Source organism: Eubalaena glacialis, chromosome 12 (assembly GCF_028564815.1).
Source record: "Eubalaena glacialis isolate mEubGla1 chromosome 12, mEubGla1.1.hap2.+ XY, whole genome shotgun sequence".
NCBI classification, from domain to species: Eukaryota; Metazoa; Chordata; class Mammalia; order Artiodactyla; family Balaenidae; genus Eubalaena; species Eubalaena glacialis.
Genome location: NC_083727.1, coordinates 37677815 through 37686017, shown reverse-complemented (window position 1 = coordinate 37686017; position 8203 = coordinate 37677815). Strand labels below are relative to the sequence as shown.

The following is an 8203-nucleotide window of genomic DNA, read 5'->3' as shown; positions in this document are numbered from 1 at the left end:
GAAATTACTCTTGACTGACTTGAAGTGCGGAGTTTTGGGAAAGAGATCAGAGCCCTTTTCATGAAGGAAATATGATATATGTACCAGGTCTTGTAGACCTAGGCAAGTAGAAATTAGAAAGGCAATACTGAGAGAAAGGGCATAAAAAAACAAAGAAAACAACATAAACAAAAGTCCAATAGTGAAAAAAAAAGCATAGACTGTATGGAATAAAAACGAATAATTTGTGCAATCTGAAGCTTATACAGTTTTTTGAGCCCTATTTAAGAAAAAGAATACAAAATTACATACAAAAATGAATATGTATTTGTAATGAGAAAAGAAGTCACAACAAATGAGAAACTTTTAAAAGCAGCAAATACCACACATATCACAAGATCCAGACACTATGGAACACTTGAATTATGTTACTGTCTAACACACCTCTCTCCAGGGACTGGCTACACTCTTCAATCCTGTCTCCATAGGACAAGGAAGATAACTCAGGCTTTCCTCTAGCACAGCTGATCATAATGTGTTTACCAGCAACAGTATATAAAAGTTTCTTTCAACGTCACAAAATATCTATTAATAATGGGTAAAATTTTAGGACTACTGTCAAATTGAGGAAACCCTTTAAATTGTGTGACATTGCGGGTCATTTCAAAGCATTCTGTGCACTAATTGTAAATATTCCTTGAACTGACGACAAATCAATCATGAATCACTGATGTCCTCATGTAGTGGCATATCATTAGTTTTATGTTATCTTTGTTGGAGGAAGTATCACGTGTCAAGAATTTAAATCTTGGGGCTTCCCTGGTGGCGCAGTGGTTGAGAATCTGCCTGCCAATGCAGGGGACACGGGTTCGAGCCCTGGTCTGGGAAGATCCCACATGCCGCGGAGCAACTGGGCCCGTGAGCCACAACTAGTGAGCCTGCGCGTCTGGAGCCTGTGCTCCACAACAAGAGAGGCCACGATAGTGAGAGGCCCGCGCACCGCGATGAAGAGTGGCCCCCGCTTGCCGCAACTAGAGAAAGCCCTCGCACAGAAACGAAGACCCAACACAGCCAAAAATAAATAAATAAAATAAATAAATAAACTCCAATCTCTTAAAAAAAAAAAAGAATAAAGTTTTCCTTTGTTTTAAAAAAAAAAGAATTTAAATCTTTTATCAATGTGTTCATATGTCACGCCTCATCATTAATCAGATTATCAAACAGTTCATGAACCTATTCATTATGTCCATTTGCAAAGTATTTCTTCCTCTTAGTGAATTTAGAGGAGAGGAACCTTATATGATGAGAAAGCCTGCGTAAGGCAATATCTGTGGGCCACCAAAATAACACTTTGAATAATTTTAATTACAAATTCTGTATTTCTACAGTTTGGTGATTTTATTACCTATTTCAATAATCAATTACACTAGCAGCACTTAAGTTGTTTTAAATGTTTAAAAAATATAAACAAAGAATGCACCAACTTACGAGGTCATAAAATTAATACAACCTCTTGATGAATAACAAAATTTATCATGATATATTTTTAGCGCCATCTAGTGTTTAAAAGACTTCATAGAGTAAATAAATATGCAAACAATTTAGTTTTAAAACTTTTGTCAACATATATTCTTTGATTCTACATCCCAGTCATACCATCTAAGATTTTCCATTAAATATTGACAATAAAATAATTGATTGTAAGGTTATGTGGGCTTCTAGAAATTAAATTATTATGAAATAAAAGGAATTAAGTCATCCCTTCACTATTTTACAGGAGATGTCAGTCAGGACCTCAGCTACCATAAAACAAAGGGACTAGTTCTCATTGAAATGCCCAATCAGATAAATATTTTCATAGAGTCTTTGGTCTATGAGGATATGTTTGATTCAAACCAAGTTGAATTTAAACTGTCATGTGATATCTTCTTAAATAAAAATTTATTTTATGACTCACTTTATAGCTCTATTAAAAGCTTTCTAAAGTTTTACTTAGCTGTCCGCCGCTGTCCCAGCTGACTCCGCGCCGCTCGTCGCGATGGAGGCCGCCACCGAGTTTGTGGTCGAGAGTCCAACACGGTCTACAGTCCGAGGCCAGCGAGGTGCAGTAAGCACTGGATGACGTGCATCAGCCGCGAAGCCGCCATCCTCAAGATGCACCCCAGGTCCACGCGCTTCACCTTCCGGACCGCCCGGCAGGTGCCCGGGCTTGCGGTCGTGCTCATGGGCTGGGGCGGGAACAACTGCTCCAGACTGACCGCTGCAGTGCTGGCTCACCGACTGCGCCTGTCCTGGCCCAGGCACACCTGCCACAAGGAGGCCAACTACAGCGGCTCGCTGACTCAGGCGGCCCCGTTAACCTGGGCCTGGTCAACGAAGGCCAGGAGGTATTCGTGCCCTTCAGCTCGCTGCTGCCCATGGTGGCGCCCGACGACCTCGTATTCGACGGCTGGGCCATAATCGTCTCTGAACCTGGCGGAGGCGATGCAGTGCACACAGGAGCCACAGGAAAAACCGCGGCCGCACCTGGAGGCCCTGCTCCCGCGGCCCTCCGCCTACCTCCCAGAGTTCCTCGCGGCTAACTAACCAGAGCGCGCGGGCCGACTACGTCATCCTGGGCACGCGCGCACAGCAGCTGGAGCGGATCTGTACCGACTTCTGCAGCTTCCAGTCCGGCGCCGGGCTGGCTGAAGTCATCAGGCGGAAGACAGCGAATACGGAGCACTTCTCCGAAGTGATCCCGGGCCTCAGTGACACCGCTGAGAACCTGCTGCGCACCATCCAGCTGGGCCTGGAAGTGTCGCCTTCCATGCTCTTTGCGGTGGCCAGCGTCTTGGAGGGCTGCTCCTTCCTCGGTGGGTCCCCACTGACCACGCTGGTGCCTGGTGCCCTCGAGTTCAAGTGGCAGTGCAGCCTCTTTGTGGGTGGAGACGACTAAAGGTCGGGCCAGACCAAGGTCAAGTCCGTGCTCGTGGATTTGCTTATCTGCTCTGGCCACGAGACCACGTCCATCGTGAGGTACAACCACATGGGCAACAATGACCGGCAGAACCTGTCGACCCCGCCACAGTTCCGCTCCAAGGAGGTGTCCAAGAGCAGCGTGGTGGACGACACAGGGCACAGCAACCCAGTGCTCTACTAGCAGGTCGTGGAGCCCGGTCACTGTGTGGTCATCAAGTATGTGCCATACGTGGGCGACAGCAAGCGTGCCCTGGATGAACACATCAGAGCTGATGCTGGGCGGTACCAACACGCTGGTGCTGCTCAACACGTGCGAGGACTCGCTCCTGGCCGCGCCCATCATGCTGGACCTGGCGCTGCTGACAGAACTGTGCCAGCGCGTGAGCTTCTGCACTGACGTCGACCCAGAGCCGCAGAGCTTCCACCCCGTGCTGTGGCTGCTCAACTTGGCTTCCTCTTCCAGGTGCCGCTTGTGCCGCCAGGCAGCCAGGTGGTCAACGTGTCCTTCTGCCCCCGCAGCTGCACGGAGAACATCCTTACGGCCTGCGTGGGACTCCGGCCGCAGAACCACAAGCTTCTGGAGCGCCAGATGGAGTGCCCTGGCCTCAAGCGAGTTGGGCTTGTGGCTGCCACCTGTGCCTTACAAGAAAGGACCAGTGCCCACCGCCCCCAGTGGCTATACTGGTGACGCCAACGAGCACTTGTAGGCTGAGTCACCCCAGATGCCCACCACCTAAGGCCATGGCCATACAGCTCCCCCATAACTCCTGTCCCCATTGCTCCTCAGAACCCAAACCTTCCAGGCCCCCGAAAGATAATAAAGCTAGTGCCACTATCCAAAAAAAAAAAAAAAGTTTTATGCAGCAAATCAGTAGATTTACGATCACCATCACCAAAACCAAACTAAGTTCTTTAATCAAAACAACACAGCTTTCTTGGTTTTACTATTTTTATCCTATAACAAACAATACTGGGTTAACAAAACAGAAGTTTATTTAAACTATGTTATTGTTATGTGTGAAACATAAAACTAAAAAAAACAAAAAATTCTGCGGTCACCATGAGAAACAAGGGATAGGATTCATTCTTTCTCCTTTTACTGTTAATTCACTGACCATCTAAAACAGCTGAATTTACATGCTATTAAATTCATATTGCTCTTAGAATCAGAGGATTAGACTGAGAAAGTCAAAACAAGTTACAAGTTTTTAAAAGTGATACATACTACAAATACCACAAGATCCAGAAAATATCATCATAATTTTACCCTAGGCTAATTTTTTTAAAAATTCAGAGTATTATAGGACTAAATCTTTATGGTCCCCCAGGAAGTTACGGAAATAGAGGTTATTTCAAGAAGTTATCAATCAACAGTGTGACATACTGAAGGCCAGTCAATCGGAAGGGAGGAGAGAGAACAGGAGGTGAAAGGCAAGTGAGTAGTGCCTGGCTGGAAATTCCCTTGGTGGAAATTTAAAACTGAATTTTGGAGAGCAGCAGTAGCAGGTAGGTGCGTATGGGTGTATGTGAGAATCTGTGTGTATTAAGTGACAAGCAACACAGATAAGCCTCTTTGACTAGTAGCCCAATAGAGTACATTTTGCTGTGAATTCAAAAGCATAAAAGCATTCAAAAGCATATATCTTTTCTCTCATGTGGGAGGCTCTCAGGTAACTTGCTATACCTTCTGTGTACTCAAAAAATATAATCTGAATGATTTTTCCCTTTAAAAATTCCTAGTGCAAATGAGAACATTTTTTTTGTAGGTAGAGAGGAAGAAATTTTTACCTCATTAGTTTCTGCCTAATCCAGGTGCTATTAAATTCCATCTGCTGATTAGAGTTGCAATGTGAAAAGAGCTCCCCCAAAATATTTCTTGAATTATTCATCCTTAACCCTAATATGTATTCTGGTTTAAGTGAATGGTTGAATCTGGTCTGGCAATTCTAACAATCAGTTAGAGCACTAGTCGTCAAACTGACTGTAGAGACAAAAACAAGAAAAAGAAATCATAAATTTGACTTGCTGTTGTGTTTTGCCCATAGTTTATGATTTTTTTCCTTTAAATATGCCATTTAAAATTGCTTCAAATGAGATGCAATGCATTATATAACCGAAAGTTTTATCGTTAAAACATTTTAAAACTACATGTTATTTTTAAAATTATTTCCAAAAATAAATTTGTTGGAAAGTCACATATTAATTGTATCTTTTATTTGTAAAAATTATTTTTATTTAACCCATCTATTCTATCTTCTTTTCCACGTAGAATCGCAAGTAGTCTCACGCAGAAGAAAACAAGTTATTTTAAAGAATCATCTAAAAAGTCCCAGTCACAACTACCTTCATTAATTCTTCCCAATATTTCACAATTGTCTTTGTATAGAAATTCTTCCTAATAAATACATATTCTATTCTTGGGTATTTATGATATATACTCAAGGTCATACAGGTGCTAATTATCACTACTATGGCAATCACATTATAATATATAAATGTATCAAATTAACATGTTGTATGCTTTAAATTTACACAGTGTTATATGTCAAATATATTTCAATTTGAAAAAAATACCCAAGATCATTTTCTGAGGTCCTATATTTAAAGAAATTCAATATTTGTTCATCATTCCCTTTCATACACATGAAAATAAGCTTTAAGATGCCTCATGAAGCTTTCCTCTGTAAGGTAAATAATTGTTTCTTTTTTCTAGGTCTTCATTTTAAGCTAAGACAAAGTATTTTATTTACTTAAATATTCATTCATTTGTTCATTTAATATTGGACTCCTTTCTTGATTCCAAAAAAGCTTGAGGCATTTTACAGATTTAAAAGACAATTTTCAGGATAAAGCACAAAGGCAAGTCAATATTTAAGTATTAAATAAATGAGCGTCATTATAAAAGGAAGAACAAATGCCTTCGGATATAAGACAGTGAATCTTATTGTACAATTCACCATAAGCTGGTTTCATTTTTTAAAGTTCTAAGATTCCTACAATGGTGAAGATCATTAAGTGATGTACCGGAGCTTGAAGATAACCGTATCACACGGATTCTCAGCGTTCTGTTGCCCCCACTACCTCAGGGACTCTTGGGGAATGGGCTGTCATTGGGTAGTGCCTCAACACAACATATCCAGTACTGCCTGGACAGCAGAGGGATGGGGTCAACAGCGTCCTTTTGCTTAAGAGATCAAGAAGCATCATGGGGAAAAAAAAAAAAATCCCTCGAGAAACAGAGAGACAAGGCACACATGCTGGGATCAAGCACGGTGAGTCACGTCAGAGAGGCAGGAAGCATGTTCTCTCCACTTTGGTGAGGCAACACATGATATGATAGGAGAGGGCATTTTATGGACCAGGTGAGCAATAGGACCACAGTAGCCTGGGAAGTGAATCAAACCAGCTCATTCCAGGTGGTGACTGTGGCAGGGCGGATGGAAACTGCAATGCCATAGGATGACCTGGAAGAGAGAGGGTTTTTTGTAGGCTTCACCTTCAAACTCTATCCCAAATCTGATTGTTCTCAGTATCTCTGCCTCCATCGGCCTGATCTAAGCACTGTTTTCTCTTTCTGGATCTCTGCAATAACCTCCTTCCTAGCTTCCTTGCTCCCACTCTTAAGCCCTCCTAGCTTGTTTTCACACAGCAGCCAGACAGATCCATTTAAAATATAATTAGGATCATGTCATTCCTCTACCTGAAATTGTTGATAGCTTCCTATTGCATTTAAAATAAAGTCAACCTTCCTTGCCATGACTAAGTGGCCCTCCACGAGCTAGTCCCTGGATATATCAGCAACCTCATCTACCACTTACTCTCCAGTCAAACTGGCCACCTTGTTCTTTCTCAAACATATCAAGAGCACACCTAACTTAGGCTTTTACAACTGCCTCTCCCTTTGCTTCAAACATTCTTCCCACAGGTAATTGCATGCTGGCACTCCACTTCAGTCAAGTCATCAGATATTTGGAGTATGTGCTTGGCTGAGGAACCAATAGGATGAAGCTCTTGTCTATGGAGTCATGACTGAACACTTCCAAGTCAGAATCCTTCTCAGGTGGATCAATACAGCAGCTCAGTTGGTCAAAGATAGCCTTTCCCCCACCATCCCCACCAGCAGGCTGCTATTAAAGATCATTTCATTAAAGATGTCTTCCCTTTAAAGTCTAAAATGACTGCCACCTGTCACTCTCTAGTACCATATATGCCTTGCCTTTTCTCTTCATAGCACTTACAGTTATTTATACAGCCAGCTCTCCTTATCTATAGGCTCTGCATCCAAGGATTCAACCAATGTGGATCAAAAATATTTGGAAAAGATTATAGAACATTCCAAAAAGCAAAACTTGAATTTGTAGCATGGTGACAACTGTTTTCTGATTTCTTCCCAACAGTATCACTTGTACTTAGAACAGTAATTGGTACTTATGGTGCTCAATATTTACTTATTGGTTAAAGGAAGGACTAAATGAGAAACTTTTGATATGCCAGAGTAATTTAAGGAAGGTTGGAGTTTCCAGTTTATAAGTGGAGACTGAACCATTGGAAAATCTATTTGATATAGTCTGATGAAATACTTTGAGTTCCTAGCCCTGCAAACTGACATTTGAATTTGAGTGTTTAAAATCATCTCAAAGCAAAACTCTACACTTGATCTTCCATCAGAACTGGTGTTTCCTGTCTCATTAAATAGTACCACTCCTCTCTCCAGGTGTGCAAGACCTCTGTGGTCCTCTTTCCTTCTGTTAGAATGCTCTTCCTCTTCGTCCTATCTCACACCCACTCCTTCTTAGCTCAGTTAATTTCTACTCATTCTTCAGATCTGTGATAGGTTATCTTTCACAAAAAATGGTCATAACAATACTTCTTGTCCCCTGTGAGCTTTCCCAGAACCTTGCCTTTCTCCGTAAAGAGGAAGAGTCGATTTCCCCTTCCCTTGAACCTGGGCTGGCCTTTGTGGCTGCCTTGAGAACAGAATGTAGTAGAAGCAACACCATCATATAGCTTCTGTCTAGCTCTCTCTTTCTCAGAAAGCTTGGAACTAGAACCCAGCCATTATGTGTGGGGAAGTCCAGGCTTTATGGAGAGGCCACGTGTGGGTGCTCTGGTCAAAAGTACCAAAAGAAGTCCCAAGCTACAGCCAGCTGGGTGACTGAGCACTTAGAAGGCTCTGATTCCCAGCCTTAGAATCCACCTCCCACCCTCCCCACCCCCGAATCCCCACCAATACACACACTGGGCCTTTGGATCTTCCGTTTAA

At 42.5% G+C, this 8203-nt stretch overlaps 1 pseudogene; it reads left to right on the top strand.

Annotated features, from left to right (window-relative positions):
• Positions 1–2112: 2112 nt before the first annotated feature.
• Positions 2113–3677, top strand: LOC133102449 (inositol-3-phosphate synthase 1-like; annotated as a pseudogene).
• The last annotated feature ends 4526 nt before the right edge of the window (positions 3678–8203 follow it).